Consider the following 12,158-nt stretch of genomic DNA (forward strand, 5'->3'; position numbering starts at 1 on the left):
ACTGTGTGTGGGTGTGTTTGTGAAAAGGCCGGTGCTGATGAAAAACACAATATAATATCTCCCACTTTCTTCCTTCCCTTAAGTCTTGCCTGTGGTTCCTGTTTAAGATGGAGTGTCATCTGGTGGAGGGTGACTGATGGAGAATGTGGGCATTAACATGCTGAGGCCACAGGAGACGTGGCACTGAAAGCATTAATGGAGTGACTGTTTCTGAGAAAAGGAGGGCTGATGTGATTGCAATATGTGCCAGGGGAATCATTCTACAGGAGCCGACCATGCAGTCGGTATAGCTGCCCTTATAACACATTTATATGTATTCAAGAGATAAATCGGGTGCCCTTTGCAATGGTACTGAGTGTAGGGCTCACATGCAGAATATGCAGTCATCATCTATGACACAGGCCCCCTGCTACCCTGTCCCTCAAGTTTCTCTTCATTTATCACTCAAACACACACGCATGCACACACTCAGTGCCCAAGCGACTTCTCACCGGTTAAAACGTACAACGCACCCAAGCGCCCTGGAGAATGAATAGGGGGGTAGAGGAGCGTAGATCATGGGGGGAGGGGGCACAGCAGAGATATTGCATCCCCTGTGCACAAGACGGCAGTGATGTGTGGAGCAGGACAAAGAGAGGATAGGGGGTGGGACGAAGTGAGCAAAGGGATGGAGACGTAGGAGTGGCTTTGAGGAAAGAGAAGCTCGAAGGATGCTAGGAATGGCAGAAGGTGTGAAGACAGATAGGACCAAAGCGCCAGGGACAGATGGCGTGCGCTGCTTTGAAGTTCAGACTACAACACATTTATATTTTCTATGATTGCTGCTGAGGTAAATGGATTTTTGTTGGTGGGGTTCACAGGATTGAACTCATTATTTAGATTTCCTTGCCATGAACACATGAACTGTGCAATATTCCCTTAAGAAAGCTTGCTGAATTTCAGACTTCGGTGTGCAGAAATTGCTCAAAAAGGCCAACAGAGAGACCCTGCACACTGTCTGATTTCACAGTGAGATAGCGCTGAACTCTCAGTGTATCAGTTTTGATAACACCTATTTCTTTGTAGAAAGCAGTTCCTCTGAAAACTGTTCACAGTGAGGACTGTGGTTTTATCCAGAGCAACAGCAGCACTTTCTGGAGAGACTAGCAAAAATGAAATTTGGAAGGACTGCAGAGACATTTGTGATCCCCAGAGGATGAATCACAATAACTTAGGTGATTACATTATTACATTATATTGCATTTAGCAGACGCTTTTATCCAAAGCGACTTACAGAGGAGGACATAAGCTGACAAAGGTGTAAAGGAGCACAGAGTAGTTGTTAGTTTTGTGAGTTTTGTTAGGCAGGGAAGCATTCTCGAAACAGAAAGTTTTTTAAAGGTAGAAAGGGATGTTGCTGTTCTAGTAGCCGTTGGTAGGTCATTCCACCATTTGGGGACGACCACAGAGAAGAGTTTAGAGTAACCTCGCTTTGCGAGAGGCGAGGGTACAACTAGACGGTTTGTATGAGCGGAGCGTAACGCCCTGGTCGGGACGTGAGCCTTTAGTAAGACGCTGAGATAGGCAGGGGCAGATCCTGAGATGGTTTTGTAGGCTAGGTGATGCCCTGACTTTTCATGAAATTGACATTTGTGGTTCTGAGTGAAATGTCTCAACAACTTTTCGATGCATTGCCATGAAAATTGGTACAGATGCACAGAGTACTCATTTTATCTGACGTCCCCAGAGAAGGAATTGTAATAACTTGCCTTGCCAGTCAAAAGATCAGTTTGTCCAATAGTTTGGTTTATGATCAGTTACCTGTAAAACTAATTCCACTCAGCTATTCTTTGTTTCGTGCTAATTAGCAAATGTTATGGTAATGACAATGGTAAATGAACCAACCACCAACTGCTTGTCAGGAGCGATACAGTGCTTCCCAACCAAAGCCTTCACACTGATACTAAGCTCACCTATACATACACATGCATTCACACCAACGTCACAGACATCAATAGCAATTTGGGGTTCATTATCTTGCCCAAGGACACTTCGACAGTTTGATTACTAGACAACTATTACTGACAACTATTACTGAGTGTTAGCATTTGGCTCAGAGCACCATTGTACCTAAGTACAGTTTTACAGTGGCTGTAACCTTGTTATTTTTTAATCCTTTGAGCAAAATATATAAAATATATATATATATTAGGAAAGACAGGAAAGATGAAGCAGAGCTTTACACTGACTAGCCGTTCGGATTCCTGTACACCACTAATCCAATAGTTCATCATTTCCACTCTCTTCCCTCACTCATTTTCTCTTCTTCTGCTTTTCTTCTTCTTCTCTTGTTCTACACGTTATGTTTCTGCCGTTGCCCTCAGGCCTGTCCCTCTCCATTAACCCCAGCCCTACCTACATAATCCATTCTCAGTAAAAACCCACTTGGGAATTGTGGTCGGCAAACGGGCTTTGTTCCAACAAGAGGGTCAAGGCTTTGTTCCTGGCCTTGAGAGAAGTGTTGTTGTCATAGCCATAAGACATAAAAAAAGAGAGATGGTATTCATTGCTCTTGATGATCAAAACATTCATGTATGTGATTTTTGAGCGCTTTAATCATGCGTGCTTTGTGCCAAGGTTGGTTTCCCGTTTCATCGCCCTGAACAGAGTACAGTTGTTGCAGGCAAAGGGAAACAGCTATGCAGCAATATATTCTATCCATCAATGAAAGAAACACGCAAGAGTGGACCCCCCCCCCACCCCCACCCCCTCCCCCCCATCCTGTCCTGTCTTCCCCCCCTTTCCCCCCCTCCTCCTTCTATCTGTTTAATCACACAGAGCCATATGGACGCACAGTGTGTTGTATTAATTAGACCCCAGGGCGTGGTCACACACTGGGGACTGGAGTGACTCTAGCAGTTGCTATGCTGGGAGGAGAAAACTACCTCCCGGTGTATACTGGGAGGATGGAGATGCAGTAGGTGAGCTGAGGAGATCGGTCATTTTCTCGTACTAGTGCTGCTTATATGGAGACCTGTTGTTTTCACAGAGCACCAAATCTGGCCTCAGATCAGCTGTGTTGGCATGCTGATGGTGGTGGGCTGCTGGCAGGGCATCAGAGCAGAAAGGCTCACAAGGGAGGAATAAAACTAATGTTGACCTGACTGTAAATTACACTCAAGGTAGTCAACAACAAATGGATTATGCTGATCAATCAACCAAAGATAACCAAATTGAATCCAGATCAATTTGTTTCTCTAAGATTATTAAATCAACTTCAGCTAATCAAATTATTCACACTGCAAAGATTCTATTATTATAGGATTATAAATGTTTTATTGAATGAATAATTCCACTAACTGTAAGATCAGACATTTGATTGGCTTCTTTTCCTAGAAAAGAACTTATATGTAAATGTAATTTCTTGAAAACATTTGTGGAAAGGACTGTGTAAGTTGACGATAATTATAATAGAAGTGTTCAATATATTGTGCACACAAAGTAGTTGTCAAGAAATCTGAAGCCTGACTATTACAGGCAAGTATACAACAAACATGTCTGAGGTTTGAAGATACATTTTGCTGTTTAGGTTGTTAAGCTTCAGATCTCTGGCTATATGAACATTTGACTTTACTTGATAAAATGTATATTTACTGTATGATTTAAATGGACCTCTGTCTGTTTTTCCAGTCATTACGTGTTTAGCAGCTCTATTTAAATCATCCAAACATCTGCTTTAACAACTACTACATACAGTGACTATTAAATGAATGCTACCATTCTACCTTAAAATGAGTAATAAATTACATAGCAATAGAGAAGTGTTGTTAAAAATGTAACATTGTATGAGATATTCTATTTATAGAAGTTGACACCAAACAAATTCTGTGTAAACAAAGCGAGAGCCTTTATTCTCCATCAGGCTGCATCAGCACATCAGGCTGACAGGTGTTCTCAGCCATGATTCTTCAATCTTTAATACTTAATGCATGTTTTTCCAAGCACATGAAGTACATAAGTTGTTAGAAATTGACACCCCCCTCCCTCCCCTCTACAGATTATATTAGCCTGGCCACCTGAACCTTGGAAGGGTTAAAGAACTCACTGGGGAATAAATTAGGTGAGAGTTGGTGTTGGTCAGCGAGTGTGTTTGACACACAGAAAGAGAAAATGACATATAGAAATACTATAAGGAGAGGATGCCTCGATTCAGTTAAGCTTCAGCAATCCCTCATCGGGTCATGGCAGAAAACACAGCACCAATAAGAAAACAAAGGAATAAAAGTTAACATGTAAGAAAGAAAGAAAGAAAGAAAGAAAGAAAGAAAGAAAGAAAGAAAGAAAGAAAGAAATCTGGCAGCAGTGTCTGGTTAGCTGGTCCTGCCTAAAGAAGCTGACCCTGCTTCTTGTGTTGAGCGACCTTCTGTATTTGCCCAATCTCTTAAGTGTTGTGAATTCCTGAGTCTCAAAAGTTGCTCCCGCTGACAGACGACAGACCTGGGTGGGCATCAGGTCCAGTTGCTTGGCTGGTGAGGTGGGCCGATTCAACTAAGAGGCCAACGGAGGGAGCAGGGAGGCCTAGATGGGGAGCTGTTGGGGGTGAGGTCGGCTTAAGGGGTCACGGGGAAAGGGGCAGATACAGGCCAGCTGTCTCCCGGGCAGTTGAAATGGCAGTTACTGGATAGAGATGATTGCCTCGGTGGAGAGAGTTAAACAGAGTTCAGGAATTGTGTTTATGAACACAGTCAGGGAGTGATTGATCCTATGTGTTATATATGATTCCCTCTGTCCTTAAAGCTACAACCACTGATTCTTTTGGCCACATGTAGGCAGCAGAAACAAGCTATAATCACAACATCGGCATATCACTTCATAAGTTTATCTCAGAGGTGAACTTGTTAGCAAACAGTTGCTTGTTTAAACTTCCAGACATTAAAAGCAACATCATCATTTATTTGGTGTCATAGCGTATGTATTCATAGTTTTCACGTGACTGAAAACTATGACTGAAAACTTTTTATCTCCGTTTTGGTCTCCACCAAACTCTGAAAACAAGTTATTCATATTATTTTTCACTTTTGCCACATTAAAATAATTATAAAAGGACCTTTAAAAGGTGATTATGCCTGCGTGGTGTTTATAGCTTGTCTCCACTTCTTTCAAGGTTGAAGTGAAACTCATGTATAGGAGGAAAAATTAATATATTCCTTTATTTATTTCATTTACATTTCATTTGTACTCATATCTGATGTCCACAGTTAAAACTGTCTTTAATGTCCCAGCCTGCAGTGGTACCACTGGGCGGCCCAATTGCTAACGATTATGTTCTACTTCTTACAAAGTATCCCCTCCAGCCTGGGTGGATTTAGAGACATGCTCTGTTAAACCAGACCTACAGACCTGCATCTGTAGATGTACTCATCCAAACTGAAAGCTCTAAAGAAAGAAGAGAATAATCATATTATACAGTTTATGATCAACGTGTGGCTAATCCTAACCCTAACCCATATCCTTTTTTTTCTCCCTTTTTTTTTTAATTGTTCAGCCTTTGTCATATGACAGTCCAATCTGAGTTTAATCCTGGAAGAGTGAATGGGTGGTTCTGTATATTAGCAGAGTGGGACTAAGGAAAACTGGCTATCTATAATAAGAAGTTCATGTCGGTTCAGGAGAAAAAAGTCAACATACCAGGAAAACAGTTCTTTAAAAACTTGGAATTTGAAACTATGACATTCCAACCTTCAACTCGCTGCAGTAACATGTCACAAAGGATGGCTATAGAAAAGGTTTGAATATCTATAAATTCTTCATTCTTGGTTCCCAAGTGTTCTCAGGGAAAATTACAGGAGGAAAAAATTTGAATGAGGAAATAACTTTGTAGGATTGGTTTGTGAAGAAGAAGAAGTAAAGAAGAACTATCTATAAATAGTCATCTAACACTAATGAAGTATAATTGGCATGTCGGTAAACTCCACCCAGTAAAATCACAATTACAAATTTAACAACAAAATACCAAACACATCTACTAAGTGTAATGAATGTAAAGAAACAGTGAAATGTAAATGTTGTGATGGGCAGAATCACCTCTGTGGAGGTCCTTCTGAACAAAATTTACATTTTGAACTTGTACCCTTCAAACTAAAGAAGGAGTATACACTTACAGACAGTGTACCTTGCAAGCCAAGACCAGCTATTAAATAAAGTATAGATTAGAAGATAATTTACATACTGAGAAACAGACATAACAAAAACAAAATGTTTTTATTTTAAAAAAGGGTGAGATCTTGATGGGTTTTTAAATTTATTTTATTTTCACTTTTTGTGATTTTTATATGCATTTTGGTATTGCTGTGTTGTGGCTTTCTTTTGTTATTTAAAACCTTTGGTTCGTGTAATGCTTTGTTTTTGTGTTATTGGTAAGCTCTGGGGAGGCGGGGGACATTGTTTGTCCTTGTCACTTTACTGATAATGGAAAACTAACAAACAGTGTTAACGATAAAAACTCAACCTGTTTGAGTCTTTCTCATTTGAATTCAGTTGTCACTGGTTCACCTTGAAGTTCAGTTTTAGTTTCAAGTTCACACAGTGTAGCAAGATTCATTTTGTTTGGACATGCATCAACAATATATGGTGGTTTTACCTAGTGGTAATACAACCTGAAGAAGCCAGTGGTTTCTGTTTTCTTGTTCTTGGCTTAATACAGTATGTGAATCAGGTCACTGCTCTGATATTCTTCTTCCACATCTGTAACACTATAATCCGCTCAAAGTTACCCTCCATTATTTTCCTGCCCTCTCCTGTCCCAGGAGAATTAATTTCCACTACTTCATAAGCTTCACCAATCCTGTGAAACAAGCCTGCAACATACAGATCCTTAATCGGGTATCAAACACGGCCACATTAATTCGATTTGTTAGATTTATTTTCAGCCAGCTTGGCACCATTTCAACTGCTCTATAAGTTAGAGGCAATTCTGCAAACAGTGGACACCAACAACTTTTTTTCAATTCCCATCACATCAATGTGTATCTACTGTTAAAGGAAAGTACAATACCAGAACTCGTTTTTTAGTCCTCGTGTGTCAAGACTCTAGGGCCTTGAAAGAAACATAAGGCTAACATAGATTTTTCATGAATGCACAGTCTTTGATTGAAGCTTTATGTCCACAAAGGCATGTTTTATTGACAACAGGAACATATAAAAATGAGGACTGGCCTGAGGGTCCTCTTTAATCCCGCTGTTGTACTCCAAGATTGGATCATGTGGAATTGCATTGCTCTTAAATTGCATCATCACCCGCAGGATGAAGGATAGTCGGCCTAATGGATGGACCTACTTTGGTGCTGAAAAAACAAGACCCATTTCCAAGCTTCATGTGATAAAGAGTCTGAATAGGGTGGAGAGACGAGTGGATGGTGGGGACCACAGGTGGAAGTCACTGTGGTTGCTGGTTTGTCTTATCGTATTAGTGGGCTGGTGTGGAGGCGAGGTGAAGGTCAGGGTGGTTTCTGCTGCTACCCCAACCCCCAATATATTCACCACCACCACTATGCCCCTCTGGTCAATGTCCTTCTTTACCATTGACAGTTCACTCAATAACCATTACTCTCAACTGGACATGAAGTGGGTGGACCCTACTGGGCTGCTAATCGCACAATCAATAGGTGACCATAAAATACCAGTGAGCTCACCAGAGGGATCTATTAGTATAAAGAGCGTAACACTAACTGAATCACAGTACATAATGATATTAGGAGGGTAGCAAGTACAAAAATAACACAAAATATTATTGGCTTTTATACAAAAGTGTGTATACAACATACTAATTTCCATATACAACTGAACAAATGTCTAATTGTATTTTTGTCAACCAAAAAAAAACAATAATTTTTCCGCCTTCTGCTTATTATAAATCATTGCACCTGACTGGCCTTTGTCCCATCATTGCAGCCATTACAGAGACTCTTTACAATGGCCTTTCCTTTGTTGTCTCAGCCTATAGGCACAATGCCATTGGTCTGCATCCTCTGTAATGTATGGAAAACACACACACACACACACACACACACACACACACACACACACACACACACACACACAATGATGTGGAAACACCAAAAATCTCAGTGCACAGGAAAGAAATGCATTGCCACCTGATGGTCAGATTTAGCCACTGCAGCAGGAGTTCACCTCAAGTCTACTACTGTATATGATATACACTATTTTTGTTTAGTGTTTTTGTTTGTTTTGTTTTTCATTTTATTTTTACAACTGCATACAGACAAACAACAAACAAAGTATATACAAAAAAGGGGGGAAATGCAGTTACTCAAATGTGGAAATGTCCAAACAGACTTAAATTGCCAGTCTGGGATGTACATCCAGTATGATTTTAAAGATTTTTTATTTTAGACCCAAATCATAAAGTTATCTTATGACAATATCTGTACAGATCTAGCAGGTCTAGGATGTACTATTTATCACAGTATTTACAGAGACTCAACAATTCTCACCATGAGCAAGAACTTGGTGACAGACAGTTGTGTTGTCAGCCCTATTCAATGATTTGAATCTAGAAAATATCAAGCACTTTGAATGTGCAATCCCAAAAAACATCAAAAACTATGATACTGCAAAGGATAAGTTCATCAGAGATCAGAGACCTCAGATTAGAGCCCACAAAAATGTTCAAGTAGCAGACACATCTCAACACCAACTGTTCAGAAGAGACTGCGGGTCAGGCCTTCATGGTTGGATTGCTGCAAAGAAACCACTACTGTGGAAGAACAACAAGAAGAAGAGAAACAAAAGGACAAACATTATACCAGTGGACAAGACTAGTGAAATCCAAATTTGAGATTTTTGATTTCCAACCCTCTTTGTGAGACCAGAGACGGTGAACGGATGGTGTTGCTTCCACCGTGAAGCATGAGAATGAGATATGATGATGAGGAGTGCTTTGCCGGTGACACTTTCGGCGATTTATTGCTTGCATAATGTATCAGATGACCTGGCCTCCACAATCACCCTACCTTAAACCCAATTGAGATGGTTCAATGAGTTGGAGCACATAGTGAAGGAAAAGCACCCAGCAAGTGTTTTACCACACAATTCCACGTGATATTTCATAGTTATGTCTAATGTTACATACACTAAAGACATGCATATCTATATTTATGCATATAAACAAACAAATATAAATAATGAAATAGTTTTATATTGTATCATTCATTTCTGTATTTAGTCACTTTCATCAAGTTCAGTTTGTGGTGATGGGTAGTTGTGGGCTAGACGCTCACTCTAAAACTGGAAATATGTTGTCACCTTGTCATTTGATGCATTTTGTCATAACAATGTTGATTGTAGCCAATTTGGAATTATTGTCATTATTTCTACACATAAAGTAGTGAGGGAGCAAAGCCATTCTCAACATGACTTGCTTATTTTATATTTAAGACCACAACAACTACAGGTCTTCATAAAATTTCTTCCATATTGATTTGACAGTTTGTTGTTGTGGTATGCTACGAGATCATGACTCCTCACAGGATAGAAATGTGTTTCTTCAGTTGTAGGTGTATATGTGCATGAATGTGTGTGTGTGTGTGTGTGTGAGTATACTGAACCCAGGGGAAGGGAGGATCCAGGTCGTCAGGGCAGTGATTGACTATGTTGCTGAGTATTGCTGACTAGGGTGCACTTTCTTTACTATGTCAATACAAACAGACCTGTATCTCACTGACTAGATGGACAACACACACACACACACACACACTCATACAGCATCTAACTGCAAGACCATAAACCCTCGCAGGGCAATCAGTCATCCAGCGCTGCATATTGCTGTGTATAGTAAACTAAGTAGCAATAAGGCTGTCAGAGAGACACACACTTTCCCTTCGTAATACATATGTCTTTGTCACGGCATTTAATACCCCTCCAGCTTCCTCTTCTGCTTGCAGTGTAGGCTACAGTGTCTGACGCAGGCTTTGAGGGGATCAGTTTGGATGTATGTGTCCAGAAGCTCCTGCATCCAATCAATATCTGGGGATTTGTCAACACTCCCTGGAGATGCTGCTGTACCCTCTGCCCCCTTTCAGCATCCGCTGTTTTATCCTGTGTATCTGTAACCCAAAGATGCTTCTCCAGACTTACACCATAAACCAACCGCTGTCATCGATTTGGTGCTAATGTGGTAGAAAACAATATTCCAACACTGGTTTTGTTGTTTTTCTAAAGGTGGAGTGAAAGTTATAGAATCATTAAGAGTTTGAATGTAGACTTTGTTATGATGATCATGTTTAGTGATGTGCAGCACAGAGCACAGAGCACAGTTTTTATCGTATTTGTTTCTTTCATCTCCCACACACAACACCCCTTAGGTACAAAAACAATTTCTTTTGCACTTGTAGCATCCCACACGTTTCACTGTAACTATATTGTCTGATTTCATAAACTATCTTGTCTCATTATGACACATCCAGTTTGCCTTATGTCTTTTGTTTTGTAGTGCTGCACCGATAAAAACAAGCTCCAGCTAACATTCATCTACACCTAACCATCTAATAAGAATCAGAATAAGAATCAGAATAAGAATGAAATTTCCATTTCAGTATTTGTATTCATATAGTATTCTAATGAATGACACATGATTTTACTCTTTTGTCTCCACATAAGTAGCATTAAGCGTGTTCAAATCAGTTAAATCCCCCCATTAGCAGTGCATTCTACAGATGATGATGCACCTTGAGCTATAGTTAATCTCCACCACAAAGTTGTTATGCACACAGGCTTGTGCTCCAACTGTGATTCACATAACACTATCTCATCAATGACATTACACACCAGTCACCTTTATACTTTTTTATATGCTTATGTGGCTGGGATATGCAGCCACAATACCAAAATCTTTGTTTTTAGTAATTTACACATATTTGAAATATCTTGACTTCAGACAGAATATCACCTTCACTGTACAAATGGATATGAACACGACCATCTCTACAGTTGTCGTACTGGTTGTTGTCATATTTCTTTCTTCTGCTGCCTTTTCCTGTTTTTCCCTGAGAGACAGGCCCTCCTACACCCTGCTTACATCTATCACTGTGGGGGGGCGTTAAGGTCGAGTGTCACCGTATAACATGAAACCTTTTTTTTCCACACGCACGTATTCACCTCCTCTCTCCGTCACACACATCTGTTTGGTATCACACGAGATATCGTCTCACTTCCTCCGTTACACTGAACATAAGTTCAGCTGCTGTGAGTAATTAAATGATGGCAATTACAAACATGCATGCGTGAATGCAATTAAGCATACAGTACGCGTATGTGGTGTGTGCTTGGGAGGGGTGATATGATCATTCAAAAAAGTGTGAAGTGATTTTCAATAATGAGCATATTTGAATATGTTGAGTTATGCCACACTGAGCAATTATCCCTGCCTCACATCAGTAACAATCATAATGGTCCTCCACTTTTATTCAGATATCACAACTATTTCCTACAACATATAATTTACACACACACACACACACACACATATATATATCCTGAATAATTCATATTACATTACACTGGCAGCACTGTTCATATGGTGATGGAAAGGCAGGAAAATTCAAAGCGGCTTCAGTCGATTCTACTTGTTAATTTTCAGGGTGCATATTTGCATACGCTTCTACGATGAAGAACAAAGAGCAGCGGGTTGTATAAATAATGTGATATCGAACCATAGAGGTAGTTATTGTGTTCTCCTTTAGCTCTAAAGTTAAAATGAGTATGTTCTGCAGCCATATATTTTCATAAAAGATTGGACTGTGTGTCCACTCCCCTAAATTTCACACTTCCTCCTTTTGCTTCAGTGTTTGCTCTTCTTCTTTACAGTTTCTGCTGCCTCTCATACTTCCACCCCTCCCTCTCCTCATCATCAAATGAAATTATGGAAGTGCAAAGACAAATTTTGGTGAAAATGCTACTGCAGCAGTGCAAGTGAACATGCGAGAAAGAGAGTTGGGTTGATTTAAGGTCACTGTTCCTCGGGGCTGGGCGCAGCTGGATAGCGATGATATCAAACTGTCCTCCGGCCTCTCGGCTTTAATATGAGAAATATGCTGCTGTTTTCCACCCCTGTAGTGTTTTATGAAATTTGCATTTCAATAGCGGAGGTGCCACATGTAGTA

The sequence above is a fragment of the Larimichthys crocea genome, chromosome VIII (genome assembly GCF_000972845.2).
Source record: "Larimichthys crocea isolate SSNF chromosome VIII, L_crocea_2.0, whole genome shotgun sequence".
NCBI classification, from domain to species: domain Eukaryota; kingdom Metazoa; phylum Chordata; class Actinopteri; family Sciaenidae; genus Larimichthys; species Larimichthys crocea.